Here is a 13111-nt window from a genome sequence, read left to right on the forward strand (position 1 = left end):
CCCAGGGGCTCTGCCTCATCCCAGGAATCCTGCCTCATCCCAGGAATCCTGCCTCACCCCTGGAATCCTGCCTCATCCCAGGAGCTCTGGTTCATCCCAGGGGCTCTGCCTCATCCCAGGAATCCTGCCTCATCCCAGGAATCCTGCCTCATCCCAGGGGCTCTGCCTCATCCCAGGAGCTCTGGTTCATCCCAGGAATCCTGCCTGATCCCAGGAATCCTGCCTCGTCCCAGGAATTCTGCCTCATCCCAGGAATCCCGCCTCATCCCAGGAATTCTGCCTCATCCCAGGAATTCTGCCTCATCCCAGGAATCCTGCCTCATCCCAGGGGCTCTGCCTCATCCCAGGAGCTCTGCCTCATCCCAGGAGCTCTGCCTCATCCCAGGAATCCTGCCTCATCCCAGGAGCTCTGGTTCATCCCAGGAATCCTGCCTCATCCCAGGAATCCTGCCTCATCCCAGGAGCTCTGCCTCATCCCAAGAATCCTGCCTCATCCCAGGAATCCTGCCTCATCCCAGGAAGTTCTAATTAAACTGAGTCTTACAAGCTGCAAGCCTGATCAACGTTTTAATCCATTTTTATATAAATAAATTTTAAAAGAAATATGCTTAGAATGCCTGATATCCTCATATTCTGCAGGATTAAGCATAAATGCAGCATTAAAAAAAAAAAAAACAAAACCCACCACACTGAAATATATTTTGCATTCCTAAAGAAGGAAAATTAAATTTGTCTACAATATACATGTGTGTTTCATTTATGCCTGTGTGTATGCATTAATCTACAATTAATATAGGCACGGACAGAAAGTATAAAAATATCCTGGGTGAAGGAGCCATCGATCCCGAGCTGTGCTGAGCCATCGACCGGGCCGGGGAGGAAGGGCACGGTGAACAATGCCTGTAAGCAGGAATTCCAACAGCTCTGCATTCCCAAGGGGGGTGACCGCGCCCGGGAAGGTCCTCAGCAGATTAAAGTCTTTGCCTGCTTCCCTTTGCTCAGGAGTGCAGCCTGGGATGCAGGGAATTCTTTTAAAATAAAATATAGAGAGCTCCAGGGATGCCCTCCAGCCACCACCAGCGCATGGAGCAGCAGCCCCCTGTCCCTGCCCAGCCCTGCCAGCTCTGGGGACATCTCCATCAGTGTCACACTGCTCCCCCCAGCACCCCTGAGCTCTCCTGGGCTCTGGCTTTCCATGAAATCCACTTTTTTTCCTCCTGGATCCCCCTCCTCTGCCTGGGGACGCAGCCCTGGGTCTGTGCTTCCAGCTCCTGCTGCTGCTGTGACACCGGGATCTCCACAGGCAGCCCTGCCTGGGATCTCCACAGAGACATACGTTGCTGCTCTCATTAAAAAAAGAAAAAAAAAAGCCAGAAAAAGGGGTTGGGAGTTTCCATAGCTACAGCTTTACATGGCTCTGGTGGAGCCTCTGGCTCAAGCCCTGTAATGAGGCACAAGCAGAGCGGGTTTTCTCCCACTCCAGCCCAGCAAGGCAGCGTGGTGCATGAATAAAGAGCAGGAGAAGAGAGGGGGAGCTCAGGGATCTCGGAAATAGCACATAAATGTTAAGGACTGGACTTTGGCACACGTTCCCTGCCCTGGGGCTGGGGCAGGGCATGAGCTGCACTTGGGGAGGGAGGGAAGGAGCCCCTCACTCATCACAGGGTGAGTGAGATGAATCTTCAGGCTGCTTGACATGGGCAGAGGGCAAAAACTGCTGGATTTAAATTCCTGTCTGCCTGGAGCTCCCAGGGCTGGACCTCAGGGACTCAGGGAGGGCAGAGGTTTGGGGCTGCTGCCAGGGCTGAGACCCTGCCCACAGCACCTGGGACAGGGGAGGCTCACCCTCCATGGCCTTTGTTCAGTGTAATGTCACCCCCTTAGGGCTGCTGTCAGCACTGTCACACTGCATTTGCAAAGTGATCACGGAATTCCAGATTGCTTTGGGTTGGAGGGACCTTAAATTTCACCTCATTCCACCCCATTCCACCCCCCCTCCCGTGGGAGGAACACCTTTCACTACCCCAGGTTGCTCCAAGACCTGTCCAGCCTCCCCTTGGACACTTCCAGGGATCAAGAACAAGAGGGAAATGAGGTTCCTCATTGTTTTCACCCTGGAGTTTCTCTACAGGCACTAAAATCTCCTTATGTCATCCTCTTTAATAAGGATTTATCATTGCTGCACCAGGGAATTAATACAGACCGTCTGAGAAGGTAATTTTCAGATTCTTGGGAACTCACCATGAACCAGTTCCAGTAAATTTTCCCTTTTTTTCCTCACCTTAATTTTGTTACAGCTTTTCCTGGGAGATGAGAGAGGAAAAGATTTAAATAAAACCCCGAGACAACAACCCCACAACAACAAAACCATAAGCGAAAGAGCGGAAAAAGATAAAGGAACTCGCACAGCTCAGCTGAAAACCCTCATTAGGAGAATAAAGAAAGGAGGAAAAACCTTCACACAAATTGCTCTGCTCAAGCCCACGTGGGCTGGGAAGTGCCAGGATCAAATGTTTGAGATATCGACTGTTCCCAGGGACAGCAGCTTTCCCAAAGCAGAACACGTGTCAGGGATCCTCTTGCCTCTCGTCAGCACGGGGTGACACCAGCCCTGCCTTTGAAATGACTCCTTGATGCTGGAGAGCCCCTAGAGAGCCAGGCAAGGGCTCCTGAGCCTCACTGGCACCTCCTCGCCCTGCCCAGCAGGCAGAGAAACGCTGCCACGGGCACCAGAATGTGGGAAACTGAGGCAGGAGAGGTGGGGGGGATGGAGTGAGCAGAAACTTCTGCTCAGTGCTGAGGCCTCCTGAGCAGGCAGCAGCTCCGCAGCCTTGGGAGGGCTGGACCTGGAACAGAGACTGGACAGAGCCAGAGAATAAAGGAGATATTTATTAAAAGGCCTTTAAGGATCCACCTTGGGCAGCACAAGAGCCTGGCCAGGGCTACACCCAAAGTGGACTCAAAATGGGCACAAAATGGTCCCAAAATGGGCACAAAATGGACAAACCCTCACGAGGTCTCACACTTTGATAAGTTTTGGTCCATTTGCATATTGGGGTTTAACTGTCCCGTTCCAGCTCCAGGCTGGGAGGTCCCATCCTTGTTCCTCTCTCCAGCCACCCTTGTTTGTGCTTTAGGGCTGAAAGTTGTCCTTGGTGTGCAGCAGGAGAAGGATTTGTTTTGTGTCCCTGCTGTGTGCAGAGCTGAGTGAGCCTGAGTGTGAGCTCAGAGCTGCACCCTGGGCAGCACAGAGCCTGAAATAAATGGAATTAAAACTTAAGGCATCACCTTTCTTGCTTAAATGGTGCCTGACTGGCAGCACTTCAAAGAACCAGAAAATGGCAGGGTTCTTCTCCTAGCCAAGCCTCAGGCCAGTGCTCTGAATCCCACAGCAGCCCCAGGAGGGGTCAGGGCCCTGAGCCCACCAGGGATGAGCTCACAGAAATGCTTCCCTCAGTCCTGGAAAGCAGGAGGAGCTCACACAGCAGCCCCAAACCCCAGCTGGATTTCAGCTCTCTTCCCTTGCACTGTGAGTTCGCTTCACCTGGACGCGGTTGTTGGAACTCCTTGGGAAGCAGGAGCTGCTGTTCTGCTGTTAAACAGCAGAGTTAATGTACTGGACTGAGAGCCCAGAACCAAATGAGCAAAACTGCTGGTTTTCTGAGCTGAGCTGGGATGGACTGGGAGCCCAAATCAGCAAACCCTTCACTGAACCCACGCTGATTTTCTGAGCTCTCCAGGCACCACCTCCCTATGGAGCCCTTCACTGCCATCCTGCCTCAATGTAAACCAGACAGAAAGCTGAAGTTTGAGTCTTACAAAACCCAGAGCTGTAAAAATGTGAGCATCTTCCCTGCCCAGTGCCTGGCAGTGCCCCAAAATGGGCGATGGAGCTGCTCCTGTGGGAGATGCCCCTTTGGAAAGTTCATCAGACCAGAAATCTCCTGTGGGAGTCAGGAATACATCCACTGCTGGCCCAAACCATGGGCCTAATTAAAAACCACCCTCCAGCCTGGCTACCGCTCCTGGGCTTGGCAGAAGGGAGGATGGAGCATGAGGGGACCCAGGAATTTCTGCTGGGAGTCCAGGATGCTTCAGTGCTGCTTCCGGTGGGTTTAATTGGCATTATCATGGAACTGCACAAGCCCTTGATATTTGGGTTATGAGGTGATGTTAACAGCCAAATCAAAAAAAGCCCTTTTCATTTCAGGTCCTGACAAACCTGTATTAATTTTTGGGAATTTTCTCTTTTCCAGCAAAACTCCAGCAGCAGCGTGTGCCCATTTTATGCATCCCTAGGGCTGAGCAACTTTAATCCTCTGCAGTCAACAGTTCTGCCACAGCCCAGCAATCTTCACACTTTATATTTACTACCAATCAAGTCAGACAGTGTTTTAGAGACTAATCCTTTGCCTGCCAATTTGAACATTCAAAAATATGAAGTATTTATAACAGTACCTAGAAATCAGGTAAGATCAGTGCTTGTTTTCTCGGAAATTGCTGTCACTGTTTTATGTTTTCTGTAACCTGCATTGTTTTCTTTGAAAAATTAACATAAACAAAGATGTGGTGCCAGAAAAACAAAGGAAAATAAGTGCAACTAAGAAAATTCCACTTTCTGTGGGCTGAATCTGCTCCCACGAGCTTCTGTGAGAATCAGGAATAACTCTCGAGAAAACAGCAAAGCTGAAGTGTTGCAAATTAGAAAAAAAAATAATCTGGAACTGTCTAATATTCATTGTGCTCATCTTTATCTCTGGGGGCTGGGCCTGCCCATGGGATGTCACATCCAGAGCTGGTCACAGGCATCACAGAACCCCAGAATCCCAGACTGGTCTGGGTTGGGAGGGACCTTAGAGCCCCTCTCATTCCACCCCTGCCATGGGACACCTTCCACCACCCCAGGGTGCTCCAAACCCTGTCCAACCCGGCCTTGGAGACACCCAGGGGCAGGCACAGCTTCTCTGGGCAGCCTCCCCTGCAAAGAGCAGAGACCTGAGAGTCTCTGTGATGCCACTGCTGGAGACCCGAGCTGCCCTCGGAGTCACAGTTTGGGTGGGAAGGGACATTTAAAGGCCACCAGGTCCAACCCCCAGCCAGGAGCACATTCCCTGCCCTGGGTGGACCTGAACGCTGCCACAGTCACTCAGAAAATGGCTTTGGTGACAGCTGGGTGGGAGACATCACCTGGAGGGCTCTGAGAACACCTTTCGAGCATTTTAAATCATTTGGATGCGGAGGTGGGGCTGGCTCTGCTCTCCTGGCAGAGCTGCAGCCGCAGGCAGGGCAGCTCCGTGCCTGTCGCTGTTTGCACGAGGAGAAAGTCACACAGGGAGCCCATGGGACAGCCCTGAGTTTGAATTGTTACCTCGGTTGCTCCTTTGTGTAACATAACAATAAACCCACTAAATTTCCCTAACAACAAACGCAAATCAGCGCTCGTTATCCCTCCCCTCGCAGCTCCACTCCCACTCTCTCAGCAGAGCTGTTTTCCCCCAGATCCCACCGCTGATTTTTCCAGGGCTTAGCCTCCCAGCAGGCAACACCAACCAGACCGAGACCCCTCCTTCCCCTTCCGCGGAGAGCCTCCATCCCTGCAAATCCCCCTTGCACTCGCCGAGAAGATGGGGAGAGATCCCCAACAGCGAGGCCGTGCATCTCCTCAGCCACCCTCACACCTCCAGGCCGAGCCCCCACGCTGTAATTCCTCCCCAGGACAGCCTGGAGTGGCACAAAAAGCCTCCTGCGTTCCCCTGTAACCCCGTTTTCGCTCTTGGTTGTGCTCAGTCGGGAGCTGTGCTGGGTGGAAAAGCGGGATGCGGGAGGAGCATCGCTGCCTGCAGGGATGATGCAGGAACTCCGCGGGGACAGCCTCCCTGCACACGCTGCCGCCTCGCCGAGAGGGCAGGCAGCAGGTGAAGGGAAAAGCTGATGGTTTGCCAAAGCCCAGGAGGGGAGATCCATGACGGATCTAAAAAAATCCCCGCACAGACAGCGCAGGGAATCCAGCTGCAAATCGCATTGCGAAGGGCGAGCAGCACCCTCTGCCTAAATCGGGAGGCAGACGCGGCTTTCCGAGTGCTGGGATCGCACCGTCCCTGCCGGCCACCTCGGAAAATACCCCAGCATTTCCCAGAAAAACCCCAACACCCCGAGAAGCGAAGGTGGAATATTTGGAAGAGAAACGAGCAAAGCAGTCTCTAGGTAAGTTATTTTTCTCGCAGGAAGCCGTGCCTGTGAGCGGTGCTTCAGCAGAGCTGCGATTTTTGCAGCCGCTCCGGGGACTTGTCTGACGCTTCCCTGTGAAATCCCCCTCGCTCCCGGCACGCTCCCGCAGCACCACAGCGAATTCCAGCCTCAAAGGAGCCTCTGGAGCATCTTTTACAACAAAGCCACGACATCCCTCTGCTGTGATCAGTGCCAGTGTGTGAATCTTTGAACCTCCGGGCATTTTGATCCCGTTCAGCTGAAGTCACCCGAGGTTGTGGAGATGAGGAATCCACGCCAAGGCTGGGGTGATCCCCGGAGGGTTTCAAAGCAGCCCCATCACCCAGCAATGTGGGGGTTTCCCCTGCCCCAGCAGCCACTTTTGTGGCATTGATACTGATGGATTTCCACCTTTCACCCCAAACACTCCCTGAGGAACGAGAGGAGCTGGCATTGCCTGGTGCCAGCTCTGTGGGGACAAGGCAGTGCTCCAAGGGGCCACTCGTGTCCATCAAGGTCCAGCCCTTTGAGGTGGCCCAGGAACAAGGGGCAGCTCTGCACAGGAGAAAAAATAAATGCAACCACACAGGGCTCTTCCTCCTGGTTTGCTAAGACGGGAAGGAAGGGGAGGAAATCCTAGCTGTGTGGCCTGCTCACCACTCGCATCTCCCCCAGAATAATGAGCTTATGAGCTTCTGCAGCTCAGAGCCTGCGATGCACCCTGAGCAAAGCCACGGCCCGGCCTCAGAGCCAGACCTAAAGCTGCTGGTGCCAGGGCTCTGTCCCCTGCTGAGCAAGATCATCTCCTTTATCCCCTCCCCAGGATGGGCCAACCAGCTCAGCCTTGAAAGAGCCTAAGCTGGACTTCAGTAGCAATTAAAAGGGAAAAAAAAACCCCCTGCTTTTCCACCAAAGGCAGCTTCCCGTGGTTATCTCGCCACCTGAGGAGTTTGTGATTGTTATCTCGGAAAGGGAGGAGGAAGAGGACGGGGCTGTGGAGCAGGAGGGCAGGGCTGAAGCAGCAGTGGGTGAATGAAGGGAAAAGGGAGGGATGGGCAGCAGGGAGGGTGTGTGGGGTCTGAGCAGCCCCAAAGGGCTCCCGGCAGCACTGAGAGCCTGCAGCAGTGACAGAGCCTCACAGCAGCGCCGGGGGAGGCACAGGGGAGCTGGAGCCAGCGGAACAGGACGGTCCTGCTGCAGGCAGAGCCCTCAGCCTGGCTCCAGAGCAGCTCCAGGGCTCCACTCCCCCTCCGAGAAAAACACTGGTGGAACAGGAAGGTGTGAGCCCACGACGTGATTTCCTCTCTGAGGGGCAGGAAGTCATCAGTGAGCATTAATTCTGCCTGCCCTGGGGTTGAGGAGAGCAGCCAGCAGTGGCTCCTGCCAGGAGCAGGGGCAGATGTGGGAGTGACAGCAGAGCCACGGCCCGTCCCAGCAGCATCCCTGTCACCTGGGCCAGGGGAGGGGAGGACAGCGGGCCCTTGGCTCCTGCCAGGAATTCTCCTTTTATCCTTTGAGAGGCTGTTCAGTGCTCTGGGACGTGCTGAACCGAGGCGTGGGCTCAGAGTTGCTCCTGCTGTGGCCTCGCTGAGCCCTGGCAGCCCCCGCCAGCCCCCTCTCCCTGCAGAGCCTCCCACCCTCGGCTCAGGTGCTCAGGGAAGGCTGCTTTATCCACGGCTAATGACGTTTATTTTCCCCTCAGTGCCTCCGGGAGGCCTCTTTCTCTTGCCCTCCCTGCTGATGTGAATCCTGCTGCCCTGTTATGCTGATCTGAGACCTTTTTTTGTCGTTGAAGTGCCGGTGAGCTGCCCTGCATCCCCCATCCGTGCCCCCAGCCTGCTCTTCCTTCAGCCATTTCCCAGGTTTGATCCCACCAGCAGTGAAGCAAAGAGCAAACCCCCTCACATTTTCAGGTTGGATCAGGTCCCTCCCCTGGCCAGGACAGGCTGAGCCTTACTTTGGGGTTTTTGGTGAGTTCCCTCTAAAAGGTCCTTCAGAAAAGGCAATTACCACAGTGCCATTAAAGCTTTCACCACTGCACGGCCAGATAAGTCGCTGGGAGCCTTTTGAAATAACCTTTAAACAATGGATCCTGTCTTGTTTACTGAATGTTTCTGAACTCAACAGTAATGCATCCAGATGTCACCCCTGCCTACCGTAGGCCTAACTATTTCTGGAAACACACCAAAGGCAAATTGCTTGGATAATGTCAGATATTGTTGCAAAAAGAATATGACAAGTTTCCATCTCCTTGATAAAAGCCGTGGAGCAGAGAGTTATTTCCCAGGGCAGCAGAGCCGCGTGCGCCTTCGTGTAGGAGCTGCACCTCTCCCTCCTGCAGCTCATGGACAGGTGGACAGTGGCACGTGTTTCCCAGCTTCCAGCTCGGGAAAACATCAGTGCTGCTGTCCAGAGAAGCTCAGCACACTCACAACGTCCACGCTGGAGGGGTCTGTGGCTGCAGGTGGCTTTTGTCCTGCAGGAGGGAGGGAGATGCACTGGAGAGGGTGAGCAGGGGCTGAGCTGCCCTGGTGGTGCCTCAGCACTGTGGGGAGTGGGGTTAAATGTCAGCTCTGAGCTGTCACAGGGGATTGCTCGACGAGCAGGAGAAAAACTCTGTCTGAAGTGAGAGGGTGACAGACCTTGCCAGCCCCTGGCTCATGTCCTGGCTCCACTCCTTGTCCTGCCAAGGGGAGCTCAGGCTGAGGGAGGTGCTGGACACAACACTGCCCCTGCTGACGCTCAGCTCCAGAGAGAAATCTCCACTCTTGGACACAGGATGGGGTAAAACCATCATCGTTGTGGTTCTGGCCTAAACCAAGTCCTGTCCCTGCTCAGTGATGCCTCTGACACCTTGGGAGCCACATCTCCATGGAGCCTGGTCCTCCTGCTGCTGCCCTGAGCTGCTGTTAATGGGTCAAGGCTGTTATTAACCTTTCCAGGGGAAAAGAGGCCCAGGGATGTTTCAAAATATTATTCTGACCTTTAATTTTGTTCTCCAACCTTTGCAGCTGCCCTCTGCCCAGGGCTGCTCTAAGCAGGTTCCCAAGGCCCCAGTCCTGTCTGGGTTGGCCCTGGTGTGAGCTGAATGTGGCTGAAAGGTCTGGAGGGGCTCAGAGTCCATGAGCCACCTACCTGTCACCCCTCTGCCCACCTGCACTGCTGGGATAAAGGCTGTTTGCTCAGGAAAAGGGGGAACCAATCCTCCCTAGGAGATCCCAAGGAGAGAAGCAGGTAACACACACAGACCTGGGAGAAAACGCAACGTAGACAGGGAATGAGCTGCAAGTTCAACCCCAACAGCTGCCACCTCTGCTGCATCCTTCCCTGCACCTCTTCAATGTCACAAGCTGCATCACCAGCCGTGGCTGCAGGAGCCCTGCCAGCATGCAGCACCTCATTCCCGGCCATGTCCTTGTCCATATCCATGACAACACGACAGGTACCGGAGCAGGCCGAGTGACAAGGGACGAGCCATCCCTGCTCCTTCCACCAGCACTGCGCAGCCAGAGGGAAAAGCCTGAGTCAGGCAAATCCCTTGGAGCTTGGCCAGCTGCAAAACCCCTCCTTGCCTCATGTGCTGGGCACTGAGGACATGTCCTGACACCCCAAAGGTCAGTGGCACAGGCCCTGCCAGGCTGTGAGGATGCAGCAAAGCTCTCTGGGCTGCACATAAATGCCTGAGGGAATCTGGCACCTTTATCTCTTCGAGTCTGGCACCCAGCAAACTTTTAAAGATCCTAAAGGGGTGCTGAGGAATGGCTGTGGGGTCAGGGGTGTTCATCAGCTTCGAAGTGGGAACCATTTAGAAAGTCTTGGGTCAATAAACCACGGGCAGTGAGTCTGTCCCTTACCCACTGCTGAACACATTCTCCTGAGAGAGCAAAGCCCCTGGGTCAAACCTTCAGGCTTGCCTCTCGTGTCACCTCCACGAGGGTTTAGGGACTGCCACAGATTCAACGGGAACGGGTCAGGAGATGTGACAGCCAGACCCATCTAGCAGGCTTTGCTGGAAAACAGCGACCACAGCGAGTGCACAGCCAGGAGCCACAGCGCTGGTGATGTTCTGCAGCTCCTTGTGCCAGGTAGGCACAGGTATTTCAGAGCTGCCTGTGTCTGGAATCTGTGCCCGCTGGCAATAAACCAGAAAGGAACAAATGCTGCTTCCTTCCTTCCTTCCCCTCAAATCCCCACATCCTCTCTGAACGAGAACCAGTGTACTGCGCGGTGATAAATCAACATCAGTAGCTTTGCAGGGGATTTTGTTGAAGTTCTTTATCTCTCCTGAGCACCAGCACCATTCCTTAAGAGGTCCTGTCATCGTTCTGCACAGAAATCCTGACACACAGAGGAAGGAGGTTACACTTCTAATTACAGCTGCACGGTCTTTAAAGTGTTTAAAATCCCTTTTCACCAACTGACAGCCCCTAGTGCACCTTTCTGCTCATTCCAGGGAAGAAGAACATCAACCACAGAGACTGCAAACAACCTCCAGCTATTCCCAAGCCATTGCAATGGGGCAGGAGCCTCAGCACAGGTGTGGGATAGTTCAGGCACTCACTTCATGCACAATTCACGTCAACTGCTTTCCCTCACAGCTATAATTTAGATGCTTCCTCAGCGGAGACAAGATGTGATGACTAAAAATCCCATCCTACCGGGTACTTTTGCTCAAATGAAGTCGCCCAGGAGCACCATCTGCACTCTCAAAATCGGGATAACCCACCAGGTTCCCTAAAATGACAGCCATACATCATGACAGACTGAAGTGCAGAGTTTTCCCATCTAGGTTTTATGCTGATTTCGCTGCTCGTTTCAGGCTGGAAGACAATCTGTTGAACCTCAAAGTGCCGTCTTCTCTTACCTTGAATTTATCCTGCCAGAAAACTGTCTACCTTAATGAGTATGAGCACACCCCCACTGCCTCCCAAGTTTGGTGATCTGTTATGTCAAATATAAATAATCCTGTCTGAAAGCGGTCGATATGGGGAAATGAAAAGCCATCTTCCCCGGGGGGATTTCTCTCTCCCTCCCACAGCCCCCCTGAGCCCTCAGGCTACCTTTAATGTGCTGAGCAGCATCCATGTGGCTCTGAGAGCACAGACCTTGATGGCTGCTGGATTCAGAGTGACAAAAACAACCCACAGGTGACAGTGCCATCACCTTCCTCGCATGCTTCCTCTCCATCCCTGCTTTGCTGAGCTGATGGGATCGTTTGCTACCTAACCCGGGGCTGGGGTGTTCTACAAACTCATTGGGATGGAGAGGGGGATTCTGATGTCCTTTGGGGCCGGCACATGAGATGGAAACAGAGTGAATCACACGGCTCCAGGTGAGATGTGCAGACAATGGACAGAGGCCGGTTCCAGTCCCACACTGAGTGCACAAAGGGGACCGAGGTGTCCCTGGGGCAGAGAAGGACACGACCCACACACCCAGGAAGGGCACGGGATGGGGGCAGCTTTCCCACTCCGTCCCTGAAAGGTGCTTTCATGGCATCCCTGATGGGCTCTGGAGCTGAAGATGCTGCAGGATGAAGGAAAACCTTGCCTGGAGCACCCCGGTGCAGGTCTGAGGTGGTGGGACTTGCCCGGTCCCTCCGGGCAGGCTGTGGGGCAGCGGACGCCGGGCAGTTCCCCATGTCCCTCCTCACCCCATCTCCCCCTGTAAACCCCTCCCAGCCCCACTCCGGGACCGTGCTGTGCCTGCTGCCCTCCCCGCGGGCATCCCCCAGGATGCGGGCTCGGCGCCGCTTCCCCGGGGCAGCGAGCCCGGGCAGTCCGGATGCACCGGGAAGCGGGCGGCGGGGGCGGCAGCCAAACAAACGGGAAAAAACCACCGCGAGAGACCCCAGCGCTGCGAGAGACGGGGAGAAAGGGCCCGGCAGAGCCGGGGGGGTCCCGCGGAGCCCCCCCATCTCCCTCTGCGCTTACCTTCAAACGGGGGAATGGGGCCGGCTCGCTCAGGTGAGGACCGCGTCTCCCGAAGTCTCCCGCTCGGAGAGCATCAACACCGAAATAAACGTATTTTTTAAAAAAAATCTTAAAAACGAAATAATGATCAAAAAAAGAAAAAATTAAAAATAAGGGGCGGAAAGGAGGCTGAGGAGGCGGGCGGCAGCGGCGGGCGCGGAGCAGGCAGCCGGCAGCAGCCACCCCTGTCGGCACATGGCCGGGCCGGCGGCTCTGCGGGGGCCGCTCCCGCCTCCCCGCCCCGCTCCCAGCGCCGCCGGGGCCGCCAATGACGGGCCGGGAGCGGGGCCGGGCCGAGCGGCGGCCCCCGGGCCCCGCAGGGCCCCGCACGGGCAGCGCCGCGCCCGCCGCCCCCCGCCCCGGGATGCGGCTCCGCCGGGGGATGCGGCTCCGCTCCCCCTCCCGGCCCGGGATGCGGCCGCAGGGCCCCGGCGCGGCGTGAGGGGCTGCTCTGGGTATCCAGGAGGGGCAGAGAGGAGCTGGGAGATGGGGGACTCCCCCCAGAGCTGGGTTAGCCCCAAGGAGAGAGCGGTCATCCCGCTACGGACCGGGACCACCCCCGTACAGAGCCGGGTCACCCCCTCTATACCCGAATCACCCCCCTACAGAGCCGGGTCACCCCCTCTATACCTGAATCACCCCCCTCTAGACCCAAATCACCTCTCTCTATACCAGAATCACCCCCCTCTATACCTGAATCACCCCCCTACAGAGCCAGGTCACCCCCTCTATACCCAAATCACCCCCCTCTATACCCGAATCACGCCCCTACAGAACCGGGTCACCCCCTTTACAACCAAATCACCCCCCTCTATACCCGAATCACCCCCCTCTATACCCAAATCACCCCCCTCTATACCCGAATCAACCCCCTACAGAGCGGGGTCACCCCCTTTATAACCAAATCACCCCCTCCAGGGTGGGCTCACTCC

This window comes from Prinia subflava, chromosome 12 (assembly GCF_021018805.1).
Source record: "Prinia subflava isolate CZ2003 ecotype Zambia chromosome 12, Cam_Psub_1.2, whole genome shotgun sequence".
Lineage (NCBI taxonomy): Eukaryota > Metazoa > Chordata > Aves > Passeriformes > Cisticolidae > Prinia > Prinia subflava.